General features: G+C 40.3%; 1 protein-coding gene across 5 annotated transcripts in view; it reads right to left on the bottom strand.

Annotated features, from left to right (window-relative positions):
- LOC148335249 (transcription factor SOX-6-like) overlaps positions 1-14,821 on the bottom strand; it is a 90,707-nt gene that overhangs the window by 62,100 nt on the left and 13,786 nt on the right. For all 5 annotated transcript variants that reach the window (XM_088298085.1, XM_088298087.1, XM_088298086.1 and 2 more), the window contains exon 2: positions 9,784-9,858. The gene's annotated coding sequence lies outside the window, so the exon portion shown is untranslated. The remainder of the gene's footprint in view (positions 1-9,783; positions 9,859-14,821) is intronic.

The following is a 14,821-nucleotide window of genomic DNA, read 5'->3' as shown; positions in this document are numbered from 1 at the left end:
CGTGTTGGAGCCGAGCTGTATTCGAGCAGTAGGCAGGTGAACAGGTTGCCAGCCAATCGCAGGGCACACAAAGATAAGCAACTAAAAATTTCTAAATTAAGAGGAAATTAGTGAAAGGAGTGAAAGGGAACTAATCGAAGAATTCCTTAAGTAAATGTACTTGACATATCTCATATCTCACTCGCTTCCAGAACCGGAAATGTATTTTTAACGTGTGATTGCCTCTGGCCTGCGTGAGTGAATGACATCATCGCTAGACGAGATCCATTTCTTTTGTGCGAAAAGCCAGTGGGTGTGGCTTGCCAGACACACTGCCCTCCCACAATGGGACAAAGGTCACCAATCATCAGTGCGCCATCTATGGGGCAAACACAGGCATAGCAGGGACACGATGAAATGATTGAATGAGTTAGAATTCTTTTTTTTTTTTTAGTTGGACAAATTCGGCAGGCCGGATTAAAAAGCCCCGTGTGCCATATATGGCCCACGTGCCGTAGTTTGCGCAATTCTAATCTAGACGAGAAGGCGCATTAACCCAATAAGATTGTAGTGTTGTTTGGCTACAATACGAAGCAGGATTCTGGTTAAAGTAAGTCGTTTTAAACTTTAAAGTAAAACTCATAGTCATTTCGTTATCTTATTGTGCTGCTGGAGGCAGAGCGCGGCAACTTTTCATCGGGTTATTGGCCTCTTCAAAATGTATTGAGAACGATTCATTCGTTTGTGTACCGATACATTCACACTCGTCAAATCCCCAAAAATCTTTTAGATTCAAATTGGTTTTGAGTTCATCCATTTGATCTGATTTAAAAAAAACAATTGGAAGCGCTTTTTACTCCATTGAGAGCACTGTGACGATAAGTCCTCCTCCTCTTCCTCGTGTGGCACTCGACATGCGGAGCTGCTGCAATTCAGAATAATCCCCTCCACATCACCCCCGCTAGCGGCTCTGGATTGCCGCATTTTAGCGCACGTAACAGGCAATAAAAGCATTGCAGTCGGAATTCCGCCTGTGAGACCGAATAAAACACACACACACATGAGGAGTGCACGTCCGTTCTATTCTTCCTGTACAAGGGTGTCCATTGTGCATAAGCGACTAATAGACATTGTTTGCAGCGCACATGGCCTCGCTTCAAACCGCTCCGCACGGTAATCCGGCCAATCAGAGCACCCGTTATTCACTCGAATCTAATCCCTCAAATCGGGGCAAATATTTACAACTCAAGTACGTTATTCAACATGACTGACGTGTGAATGCTGGCAAGATCTGCACTCAACTTTTTCAGATTTTTGAGCCTCTTAAACATAGAAATCCTGCAATGTTTCCACATTAGAATTTTAGAAGAAGGTCAGAGTGCGATTTGATGTTGCTGATCGTTGTTGGACAGTGACAGTTACTTTCAATACACAGAACAAATTTGGAATTTTTTTTTTCTTTTACCCAGTAGACTTTTTTACACAGAGTGCCTGCACAAAAAATCCCACATCACAGCCAGAAAAGACGAGTAATAGTTGCTTTCAACACACTGAATTTTATATATATATATATTTATTTATTATTTTTTTTAATATTATTTTTGCACACCATAGCCTTTTTCATACAAAATCAGCAAAACTGCTGAGCAGTAGCAGAAGACGTGGTACTTTTGCGTCAAAACTGTTACGTTTAACACAAACAAAAAGTCTAGAAGTGAGTGAGTTAGCTCATCATGTCAATACGTGGCAGCCGCAGCGGCTTTGTGAAAGTATGCTTTGGTGACGTAAATAAATGCTGCCTCGACAACCTGCCAGATTATTAGGAATGGCTCTCGGATGCTGCAACCGCATTAACAAACACAAACACAAGCATGAGCAGCATTACCTCTGCCAAGGCACAATTTGTCGAGTGGCTCTTGCAATGACTCTTGTTACGGATCGTGTAGGTGCACCTAGTAAAGTGGCCGAGCCATGACAGCTCCGATTACACTCGTGCAGACGAGCGCGCTGTGATTAAAGACTGCAATCCCTGAGTTGACTTTCCTTGCGGGACGGGACTAATTGATGGTGACACACAACAAATGGAGGCGGGATTATGGGATTCACACACACACACACACCCCCACACACCCCACACACACGCCCACTCCCACGACTCTCACACTTAGTGACATACACTCACACTGTCTCACACAAACACCTACATGCTCTGACACACATACTCACACACGCACACACATTTTTACACAACTCACAGTCTCTCAATTTAATATAAACATACTCATATCCCATCTCTCACATTTAGACGGTAACACATTCTCTCTTTTACATAGATTCACTAACATTCATCTACATGCATCAACAATCACTGTCTGACACTTTCATACTCTCACACATAAACACACACCCTCACATTTACTCTCTCAGGCCCTTGCCCTCTCACATGTCTCTCTCACACATACACACAGACCTACACACACACACACATGCACACACACACCCCAACCCACAAACCCCATTACACACATTCACACACACTCGCAAACTCTCATGCACTTTCTCTCTCACACACACTGTATGGGCGTCAAAGCACATCCGGCATGGGGATATTAGGTCAGGGCACGGTTCACACATCTGCCGCTCGATAAACACACACTCACACACAACATTAAACGTAATAAGCAGGTTTACCACAGCAGGTAGTGAATAAATGAAAGCCAAGTGCTAGATTTAGCAAAGTTGAGACGGTTCACTGAACGAACAACTCGCATGTTCATTTTCAGGTTACTTCTCACAATCGTCAGTTGAAAGAACTCAGCATTTTGCTTCATGAAGTGTGTTCCTAGGTCATTTACGTTAAGAATTCATCTTCTAATTGTTTGACACCTTGCTCTGCGGTGATTCTAAACAAGAGCGTCACGGTCCACAATAGAGCTAAAATGGGATCAAGGAGAGAAGGAGCAAGAGGCTTTGTTAAAAGCTGGCGTAAATCCCATCAAGGGAGAAGAGCAAACGGGAAGATCAGCAGCTTCCCTTTTGCAATAATGTCACTGTCTATGTCAAGACAAGGGATGAAATACAATGAATACAGTATTTATTTCATATCGTAATTATAACGTGAAATATTCATGCTACTGCCGAGCTTGGCTCCCGCCACATTGCGTAGCAGCGCAAGCTACGCATCGGTCTTCCTCTTCGGCGGGCGACTTCTTCTCGCTCTTGAAGCCGCGTTTACGTCATAAGATGCCGGCTGAAGGGCAGCTGGGCCGCAACAGCTCAGGTTGACCCTGACTCTCTCAGCTCCGCGAGCGCCCCGAGAGAAAGAAGCAAATATAAGTGAGTCTAACAGCCCAATATTCGGAGCACCAGCTAATCAGTTCCAGTATCAGACTGATATTTAATTTTTGAATAGTTTAGGTCCTGAATACATTAAAGAAATACTAATGGGAACCCGGTAGAGCTTAATGGAAAACAGAGTTCAAAGCAAAAATGGTGAAGCAGCATTGAGTTGTTATGCTTACACCAAATGGAATAAGATGCCAACAAAAGTGAAGTTAGCCCTATGTTTAAATGCTATTAAATGCTTTAAAAAAAAAAAAACACAAATTTGAATCGAAAATTACGAGACAGTCCAAAGCCATTGTGTGGGACATTCTTTCTTGAAAGGTTTGACGTATATGACGAACAGCCTGGAAAATGTGTACATATGGATTTGAGCCATTTTGATCTATTTCTGTGTTATGTTCCAAAAACCAAATGGACACCGCTACAAAAGTTACAATGTAATCCGTTCAAAACCTGAGCTGTAACTCACTGTGTGCAAGGATGACGAGTGACTCACGCACACGCCGTCTGCACGCGTAAAGTCACGCAGAAGTCACGCACGGCCGCTCGACAAATTTAGTCTGAAATAATCCTTGTGCGTACTTCAGCAAAATTCCTCATTGGAACCCACCCACCAGATGGGATCACAAACAGTATCGATCCATCCTGTCCTCGCGGAGGCCGTGCGTGACCTCAGCCGAGGAGGAGCAGACAAAAGCGCTCATCCCAAAGAAGACGCCGCTTGTGGTTTCCTTGGGGGAGAGGAGATGCGAGGGGAAAGAGTGACTCAGCCCGACAGCTTCCTTTCTTCTCACCGCAAAAACAGAAGAGAAGCCGGGGGGGGGGGGTTGGGGATGAGGAGCAGACCTCCGCTTCCAGGGCGGCAGGAGAAGAGAGAGCTCGGGCGGTTTGGGAGGAGGCCACGAAGCTCGGCGCTCGTGTGCTCGCCTCGACGGGTATGATTTAACTTGAAAGTAGGGGATGCAGAGCCAAATGAGAGCCAAGCGGGACGGGCCTCAGAAAGGAAAGTGACTATAAGATATATTCTTATGCTGCAGCTTTCACTACACATTAGGACACACACACAAACACATATTTGGTGCTTGATAACTCCGATGACACTAAATAATGATGGAAGCACATGAGGACATGTACTGTATCGGCAGCTCTTTCCCGGAAGGAGGGCTGCCTCTGATTTATAACTCATTATAACTCGCCCGACTTTCTGATATCAAGGGAGACGGACGGACGTCCCAGTGCTGCCGTGTCAACTCGATCATAGTTTTTGTACTTCTTAATTATGGTATGAAAAATAAGAAAATATTAGATCAAACATACACAAATAGGCGAAAAATAACACTAGTCAAAAGCAAATTTTAATAAAAGATGACTTTGTGTCTCTAAACATAATTTTGGTACTAATTTACAAAATGTATCAATTTATTTAAGTTTTTATCATTATTATCATTATTTGTATTTAATTTTGACTTATAAAAGCTTGTGCAATATGGATCTTACCATTATAGCCATTATCCTTCAGAAAAAGCTAACCCTTTATTAACACATTTACCAAAGTATATTACCCGACATGTTATTATTATTATTATTATTATTATTATGAAAATCTGATGCACATTTGTAATTAAATTAATTGTATTTTCTTTGCCTTTTGCATTACTTGCATATCATTTGGGGGATAAACAAATATTAGAAGAAAAAAACTAAGTTAAATTCATTACTCTTGAAATGAAATGAAAAATATCATTTTTCAAAATGACTAAATATTAGTGAAAACCTCAAATCTCCATAAAAAATATTAGAACAAACACAAGAATATTAAAAGGGAAAAACAAAAAAATGGGAAAGAAATTGACCAAAAATACACATAAAATGAGTACTACAAAAAAGTTAAGAATTTTAGATGAAAAATACACAAAAACAAAAAACAAACAACAAATACACACAATCCCAAAAAATTCTGGGCCTTTAAGCCCACTTTTTTTCAAACTGAGTATTCCCTCTTTGAGTACACACAGAATACCACGTAATAATAGCTCTTGAACTCTCAACGTATACAATTCCCTTTAACATAATACCCAAAAAGTTTTAACAAAGACCTTTCTTTACAATGCCAAAGTGCCAAACTGCCACAGTATAGCACCGGTGGCTGGTATTAGCAGCCTCCACAATATCCAATACCTTAAAATAAAACAAGTATCGCCCCATCCCTAGAAAAAATATCATCGCAACCCCTAAAATGTAATTTGGTGTAATTATTTGAGGGGGAAAAAATGTTTAGTGCAAAAGAAGTCTTATGATGAAACCAATTATTGAGATTTTTTCCTGTTTTGATACACAATCACAAACATATTGGAGCAACATCCAGTTATTGATTGTGTTCAAGTTTCAAGGCTCAGCTTCACTGTCGGGCTCGCGTGTGTTACACAAAAGCCAAGTTTGGCTCCCTTTTTTTTCCCACCACCCTGGTAATTCCCTTTCTTTACCGCTGTTCAAATTGGATCAGTGAGCCAACCGTCTAAAGTCAAAGGCTGATCTAATGTCCGGCCGCGCCTCAAGTGACTCTAAATGATGTTCCATGCTGCTCATTAGCACAGCTGATTGCAGCTTAATGCAGGACAGTGATAGTGAAGGGAGATCATTATATCCAGGGGACCAAACAGGTAACCTCAGCGCGCTCATTAGCTAGTTAGCTCGTTAGCTTGGGACAAACGCCAGCCTGCATCCTTTTTAAAATTAGAGCAAATGAGTACCATTAGAATTTCCTTTTGATGCGTTTAAAGTAAACAAGCAAGTGAGGAACATCTGTAAAGTTTGAAGATCAGCTGACGATGGCGCCCCCGAACCACATGAACACGCCGCTAGCATCTTAAATATTGACCGTGGAAGCCATGACACACACGTCATGTTGTGTGGATTCATTTCGCGAGGTCTTTTAGTCATTTGGGGGCAAAAGGCAAAACCAGCCACGAGGCCCTCCTTATGCACTGCAAAAGTTTTATTTTTGCCTCAACAGGTCGCAAAAGGTCTACAGTGATAATATTCTTAAAATGCCATGCGAGGATTATCTCATCTCAATACTTTTCTGCAATTGTTAAGAGCATTAATCAACATTTGATGAAGTTTACTAATTCGACTGAAAAGCATCACTCTTGTCCCTCTCGAAGTCATCGATATTACAGCCTGCTACTGCTACTCGTAAGAGAATCCGGCTCGCGCTATCGCCAGTTAGGTTGGTGGTTTTGATAGAAATTGTTGGTTTTCCTCTCCCCTTCTCCACACTAATGGAGCAACTTTGCTTTTTTTTCCCCCTTTACAAAAACAGCAACAAGTTTTTTTCGCGACGATCAAGCTTGCACATGCGCAGAAAGAAGATGGAATAGTCCATTGGATGCAAATGGAAACAGGAACAGTCAGAGGTATCATGATACATTCAACATTTTAATGAGTTTATGAATTAAGACAAAAACTTTGATGACTGCATTAAATCAAAGAAAACTTCCACTGTCCAATGAAAAAGCCCGAGTGTAACAATTTTGAAAAGTATTTTTGATTTAATCTAAATTTTTTTTCATGTTTTAGGAAGGAAAAAAAAAGACCAATTTGGGAGATTAAATACTAAATAAGTATATGTTAAAATTTGCAATTAAAAAAATAAAATAATTATTTGATAAATAGACATTTCATGTTATATATTTTAATCATATGATAATATTGTATTGTAGTGTATGGTATATACAAAACTGCAAACATTTTTAGTGAGGGCACTATCAAGTGTGCCCTCAGCCCAATTACAGACAAGAAAATTAAAAATTGAATCACTTTTTTTTCTTGGCAACCAGGCAATGCCCACAAAGCAGAAAAAGGACGGGAAGAATCGGCAGTAACAGGTAGCACGTGAAAGCCCGCTGCTGCCACCACAGCAGCGGTGATCGCCGTGATTTCATTAGGACGATCCCCCTTGTCATCTCGCCGACGCCACGTAATTGCATCTACTTGTTGAAAGGACGCCATAATGCCATTTGGGGCGTTTTGAGCAGCGAAGGAAATTAAAGCCAGCCTGCACGCAAGTGAGCGCTCCTGTTTGCAAGCCGCAATTAAGACTCCAAGCGGCACTTCAAAGACAACTAGGGCATCCGGCCGGCACTTAATTACACGTGTGCTGCAAACGTCGTTGAACAAACATCATCAAGCAATGCCAATCATTGTTCAAGCGATCCCCGCTTGTTTAACCGCATGCTCATTATCATTTAAAACGCTCCTCCTGTCACATGTGGAGTGGATCAACAGGTCTCGTATTTATGATGCACTTACACGTTGTTCTTTTAGGGAAATTGAAAAAGTTGTTAACTCTGGCAAATACAGCTTGCACGTTAAACGTGTTTTGACGAATATCATGAACTCAGTAGTGTGTTCTGAAATTTCAATTGTTGTTAACTCATTCATTAACAGCTGAGTAAAAAAATGGATCTTTGACGTCTTTAGCCGTCAATGGCAGTCAATGAGTTAAAGTTGAACGGAAACAACACGGACGGCGCTCAACAAATAATAAGTGGGCAGCCATGAACATGGATGTGCACAACATTATGGACTGACCTCATGTCAGAGTTCACTAACCGTTATCAAAGATGACCTTGCCACATAATGTGAGATCGGCGGCCAATAGTGTAGATCTATTCAGTTGCGTAGCTAGCCGGAATACAAACACGGACTCAACACAACATTGAGGAGTGAACACATCTCAAAAGTCTACTGAAACGCGAAGCGTCACGATAGACACTGTCTCTGAGTTATGTAAAATCCAAGGCGGCCTGAGCAGAACTAATGAGTTGTGTCGCTTGTTTAGAACATAAGCTTGGATACGCACAACATTGTGGACAATTTCATGATAACCTCTCCATGTGACATCAATTCAGTTTCGAAAGTTGCAATCCTTTCTTCTACCCTTTTATATATATATTGTTTTCTTACATTGCTTCTTTGGCAGCTCTCAAGCATTGCAAATGCTGGTCAGCAGTCACTGATGTCATTTATTAGGTGAATATGTTATCAATCAATGTGGCCTTATGAGATGTTTTCTAGTTGGTATAATTATTGAATCATAATTAAATTCATTACTAAAATGAATTCATTATTAAAATAAATCATAATATTTTTTAAAAAGCTCTATATTTAGTTGATGAAGTCCACAATATAGTTTTGATTGTTGGTGTTCAATAAGTCAATATTGAAATCCGCGCGTATGAAAAAAAAAAAAAAACTAACCTTTTTTTACTAACGTAGAAAACTTCCCTCCATTCCCCAAAGTTGTCAATACTCAAACCTGCACTCTATAGATATGCAGTTAACGATAACATGTCTTATTTTACCAGCACAGCTACATTATAATACATTCAAGAAGATTCCCAACCACTCGTGTCATAGCTTCCACCACTTTAAAATTCCAAATTACTGTCCACATTGATGCAGGACATTGCGGAGCAACCCTTGTCACTCTCCTTGAAGGATAATCAGCGTTGAAGACAGCATGTAGCAAGGCAGACAAACAAATAAGTTGCTAGAACATAAACATGGATGTACACAACATTGTGGAGACACCTGACAAATGAAACGCTTATCGTCCTTCAATACACCATCTCTACATCGAATAATCTCCAAGGCAGACAGGGTGAGAGACAAAAGTCATGTCGCTCCTGGCAACTTAAACATGGATGCACACAACATTGTGGAGTGACCACACGGCAGAGTATACAATAATATTAATTGGCATTAAAGAAGACATCCCTACATAACCTTAAACCAGGGAACTAATCTGAGAGACTCTCAACATGCTTGGCACATGCTTGGGCTGCTTTCTGGATTAGCAACAGCGTTCAAAAGAGACTGACCTCGGAAGCTCTAGTCGACATCCGTTCAGAACTTTCACAGAAAAAAAAAATAATTACATTTTAACAAAAGACAATCAAGCCCAGCTATAAAGGAAAGCCTTTGAAACCAAAGTCCCTCCCCATCAGCAGGACAAAGATTAGCGGCAGAAACCCAACACCGCACCTCGTGTGTCCGCAATCCAAAGCGGCCACTTTGTGACCCGCCGCTGACACCGCTCACGGACCGTCGTGGCCAGCCGTAATAAATATTCTTAAACGGCAGGATTAGCCATATGGCGGGATCGCTCTTTTGTCCAACCTCTGCCATCTGCACTTTTGGTACGGGCCAACGCCAGCTTGTGTTACCAGCGGACTCCTGATATAATCTTTATTACTTGCATGGGGGGGGGGAGTCCATTAAAAAGGTGCACTGAAGAGGGCCCCGCGTTGAGAGCCTGCCGGAACCGTGCCTGCTTGCCCTGTTTTGTCCGCACACCCTCAGAGTGAAAGGCACTATTTGAGCAGGCAGCACTCAGTACACAGCGCTCACGGGCGGCTTTGCTAAACAAGCGAGTAATCAGAAAAAGAGACTCACAAAAATAAGAGGCTTGAACAACTCCGACACACCCTCTTCTCACTTGCGGACGACTTGAAAATTCCTGAACATCACCTGGAAAGACAGGAGAAAACGTTTTATTGATTCACTCAATTGCAGCTTGGGGAGGCATTGATGAGATGGAGGAGGCGCAAACAAGTATACAGGGAAACATCGTTTTTTTGAGATCCAACCACAATGCGTGGAAAGCCAACATATAAAGATACTCAAAGACCATGTAAGATTTTGTTTCTATAGTTTTAATCCACCCATATGCTTTAAAACTTGATACAAACACACTTTTTAGAATTGTGTTTGTAAAGAAACAAACAAAAAAACAGCAAGCCTAATCTTATTATTTTTTTTTTACATCTTGTAGTGTCTGTGTATGTGCATGTTCCTCTTTCACTGTTCGCCAACTTCAAAAAAGAAAATCTATTGAGTGTCAGCCAATTTTGAGCATTCTGACTGATCTTTCGAGGCTCACAGAAGATTGTGTTTTGTAAATACTATAAACGACCAAAGGAAAGATTTGACTCTCTTTAAACACACAAAAAAAGTTGTTTCGACCTTATTTCATTTATTTAGTAATCAGTAGCAGAACATGGGCTGGTTTCACTCAAATCACCTATTTTGGAACAAAAGTGCATTGTTAAAATATATATTTTATTATGAAAATATTTTTTTTGTTGTAGTGACAATTTTTTATAAAATACCAAGAGTGACAATAAAAATGAGCTTTGGGTGGCAAAATAATGTGTTGTAACAATTTTACATCAGACAAACTTTACAAACTTTATGCACGGAAGTGAGTAGCAGTATTATTGAGGAGTGTGCGTGCGTGTTCGTAGGTATGTATGAGTGTATGTACATTATATCATCGCTTCTACTTCTTTGTAGTAGATTTAATGTGACAAATTTGCAGAGGTCAGCCATGTTCAAAAGTGCCAAATATTGTTTTGATTGGTTATATCATTGTGATATCATAGTGAATATGTTTTTTTTTGTTGTTTTTTTTTTTTTACTTTTCCAGCTTAATGATCAAACCAGAGTGGCCAGTACTTTTCTCCACCTATTCCCATAAAAAAAAGAAATTACTTAATTAATTAATTAAATATATATATATATATGGCCAACAGCAGCTCCTGTGTGTGTGTGTGTGTGTGTGAGCAGCTACTTGTCAGTTTCCTGGAACGACAATCATCATTAAAGACGCCAGCGGCATACCATATAGAATATTAATTAACTTTATTGGCTTAATAGGGGAAAGCACACAATAAATTTGTCTTAAAAAAAGCCACTAGAAACTAGACCCTAAATCAACAGGGTAATACTAAAGACTGGCTTTACACAACATTGTGGAGTGCCCACCTCACAGTCTACTGACATGCTAATTGCCAACAAAGATGCCAAAACTTCCTCAGATATTGCGTGTGTGAAACAAAAAAGGAACACATCAAACAATCCAGTCTACTCGGGCTTGCTTGCTTGCTTGATGGATGGATGGATAGATGATAGATGGACACACACACAGAAACACACACCCACATGCACACAATTTACAACAGCTTTGATTCTATATGTGAGGCTAATCGAGAACAATGAGGTAACAAAAAGAGCGATCAGCGCGTCTGTGATCTTTTATTCATGTCACTCAAATGATTCTCTCCCTCAAAGGCGCCGGTTGGTATGTTCGATCAGTCGCTAACAAGTTCTGGTGATGATAGTAAGTCGTTAAAATAAAACAAACACATGCTTACTTTTTTTTTCTTTGGCGGGCCGACCCGTCTAAACATGTTGCAAAATGTCAGCAGAACCGGTTTGGCGTGCTGCGTAATACTTCGCCTCACTTCTGGTGGCCTGCAGACCAGACCTTGGTGCCACTCACGAGACTTCAGTTCAGTGAGTGCCAAAGGATTATTTCTTCTTTGACTTAACATGACATGTTTTGTGGAGTGAGTGTGCGTGTGTGCGCGTGTGTGAGTGTGTGAGTGTATTTATATGCATGTACACTATAAATATTTTACATTCATTTTAATTTTGATATTCTTACTATAAATGTTTTGTTTTAACACTTAGGGATAAGAGGGAAACAATTAGATTTTCCACTGTACAATATAAATTGTATAAATAAATATTATAAATATAGATAGATTTTAAAAATAAAATGATTACATTTTTAAACATTTAGATTTTTTTTATATAAAAATTGTTTTACCATTTTTACGTGAGGTTAACAATCACAATTATATTTTCAAAACGTTATGTCTCCTCCTGTACATATATTTTTTAGATTTTTTTCATGAAACTTTATTGTTACAGTGAGTTGATTCATAACTATGTATATTTTTAATACCTTATTTTTTTTCATTTGGAAACTTTTTTCTCAAAATAGAGTAATCTTTTAAAAATGTCGATGAAAACTAAATTAAGGCTACGATGAAACCACCATTGTATTGGATCTCATTATAGGTGTGGACATAATGAAGTGATTATTGAGCGTCGAAGCACGACGTGTGATGCAAGCATGATGAATGTGTCACACGTACGACGTGCGCACTCTAAATGAACCTGGAGGAGCACGTCACTGGCTGAGCAAGTAAAAAATAAATATATAATCACCCAGCCTGTCTGAATTTGTCCCGTCATGTGCACATCTGTTCTTCAGCCCAAAAATGTATATATATATGACTACCACCGAAATAGTTGAATTTGTCTAACAATTTCAACACGGGCAAAAGTATAAAAGTCACTAGGGGGTGTGGATTTTGGATTTGTTTTTGTTTTTTTTGCATTAAGACTACTTGGAATGATAGACACATTTGATTACTGGTAATAAACACAACCAGACAAATATATATTGTACCGCTTTCTTCTTCCAACTCGCCGGTATAGGCAAAAAACTTCAGGCCTACTGTTTTGCTGCTGTCAAACGACACGTTGCGCTAATAACTGAGTAATAACAGTAGCACAAATTAGCCTTTCTTGGGCGGATGTAGCAAGAGTGCCCACATTCTCTACAAATTTACCTCACTAGTAAGTCTTTCCAGGGATAGATGGAGAATTTCTAAAAGCAAGATGATGGTGGTTTGTAGGATGGCAGAAGTTACAATGTATTCGCCACAAATCATCCTTGTAGCCAACAACAACAATCGTCCTTACACAAGGCCATGGATGGGGGATATTTTGCAGCTCACAATCTTCCGCCTAGGTCACATTCCTTGAGGTCACAACTTTTTTAACCTGAAAAAATCCATCCCAAGATGACTTCTTTTATAATATTGGTATCTGTTATTCAATATAAGGAGTCAATGTCAAAAGTGGTCAGAGTAACTCCACACAAAGTCATTAGTCTGGCAACAAAAGCGTGCAAACCCCGAATTCAAAAAGTCCACGCCGCCCGAGTATGCATCTTCCCTCCCCTGTGTCATGTGACTCCTTTGTGTTAGGTCACAGGTGTGAATGGGGCCAAACTGGCCACTAGAAGTTCAATACAGCACATTGAGACAGCAAACAAACTGAGGATCTAAAAAACAGAAATGTTGCTCCAGGAAGATTGGCAACGCCATGAAACAGAAGCCAAGATCAAACTGCTTTTTAACAGGACAACTTGCACGCCGAACAAAAGACAATGATACGATATAATAAAATACTTACAAATACTTAATGCATTTGCGAGATACTGTAAGTAAAGTACACCCAGGACTGTTTTTACGTTAGCGGTTAATAATGATGTTGTCAGCAAAGCAGTCTTATCAGATCTACAGCATTCGGAGAATGACGCCTGCACCTGCGCCGTGAATACACCCCTTGAAACAGGCAAACAAATGTTGCCTCATCACAGCTGTCAGTGCCACTTGCGCGGACTAACAATGGCCGCCGTCTATTTCGCAGTGTGGTCGCTTGCGCTTCGACGCGGCAGGAAGCGCACCAGGGCTCCGGCTAATCACATGGCCAATTAAACCACAATGAGCTGCAGTTGACCAATAAAGGATGTCTCGCTCCGAGGACCGCTTGTTGTTTTACTGTCTATTCGAGGTTGATCAAATGTGGTGAGGGGCAATCTCATCATGTTTCAGATTGAGATAACGCAAGGAAACTAGCACAGATTAGTATGTTGTTTTTTGTTTTTTTTTTACAAGACAAAAATTCAAAAAGTTACATGTATCTAGAATTAATCCTTTGATTGTGTAACTCTTTTTTAGCCTTGAGGACCACCGTATTTTTTGTTCACAATATATTTTTTTTCACTTTTGATTGTCAATTTGCACCGTCTATTTAAAAGTAACTGAAACCACATTTTACGTTTATTTCTGTATTACAGTGCGGCCGTTAGCGGGTCGTCGTGGCCCTTTTACTGTGTCATCGAGCGGCAGCCAATGAAAATGCATCATCATTGACATCGCTCCTATGCAAAGAGCCTGTGTGTCTTCATGTGCTCGCCAGCTTTTGTCACTTAACTCAGGCCAAAGAGGAATACCAAAAAGGATTAAAAAATATGATGACATTTTTTTTTTCAAATCCACAAATCCGCAAGTGCTGAATTGGGGATACGCGGGGGTTCAATGTACACACTTTTTGACCCTCTAAGAGCACCGTACCTCAGAGTGAATCCCAATCACCAAATGCAATTTTGGATTAAAACTGTTAAGAGCAGCGCCAACCAACAGAACTGACGACGTGGTTGTTCGAATTTTCTCCGTGATGTATCCTACATGCTCCCTTTTGAGATTGCCTCACCTGGTAAACCAAATGACCATCCCAGTGTAGTTGCGTAAAGCAATAACAGTTTCAGTTCATGTTTATTGCCTAACAAAAAACCTTGTACGGCGTTAGATAAACAATGAATGAGCCAGTTTACGGGTAATTATGACAATGACGAACATGTCTTCACTTGACGGCTAACAAAGACAGACAGTGGTTAATTGCGTTGACGGAATGCTCATCTAATTGTTCACATTGATGGGAAGGTGCCAATGTTCATTCTGGGTTGGGCCACAGGCACCCACTCCTTTATCGCTATGGAAGGTTAAGGACG

Source organism: Idiotropiscis lumnitzeri, chromosome 6, assembly GCF_059441095.1.
Source record: "Idiotropiscis lumnitzeri isolate Australia: NSW breed Sydney's pygmy pipehorse chromosome 6, RoL_Ilum_1.0, whole genome shotgun sequence".
NCBI lineage: Eukaryota > Metazoa > Chordata > Actinopteri > Syngnathiformes > Syngnathidae > Idiotropiscis > Idiotropiscis lumnitzeri.
This window is presented reverse-complemented; position numbering and strand designations above follow the sequence as displayed.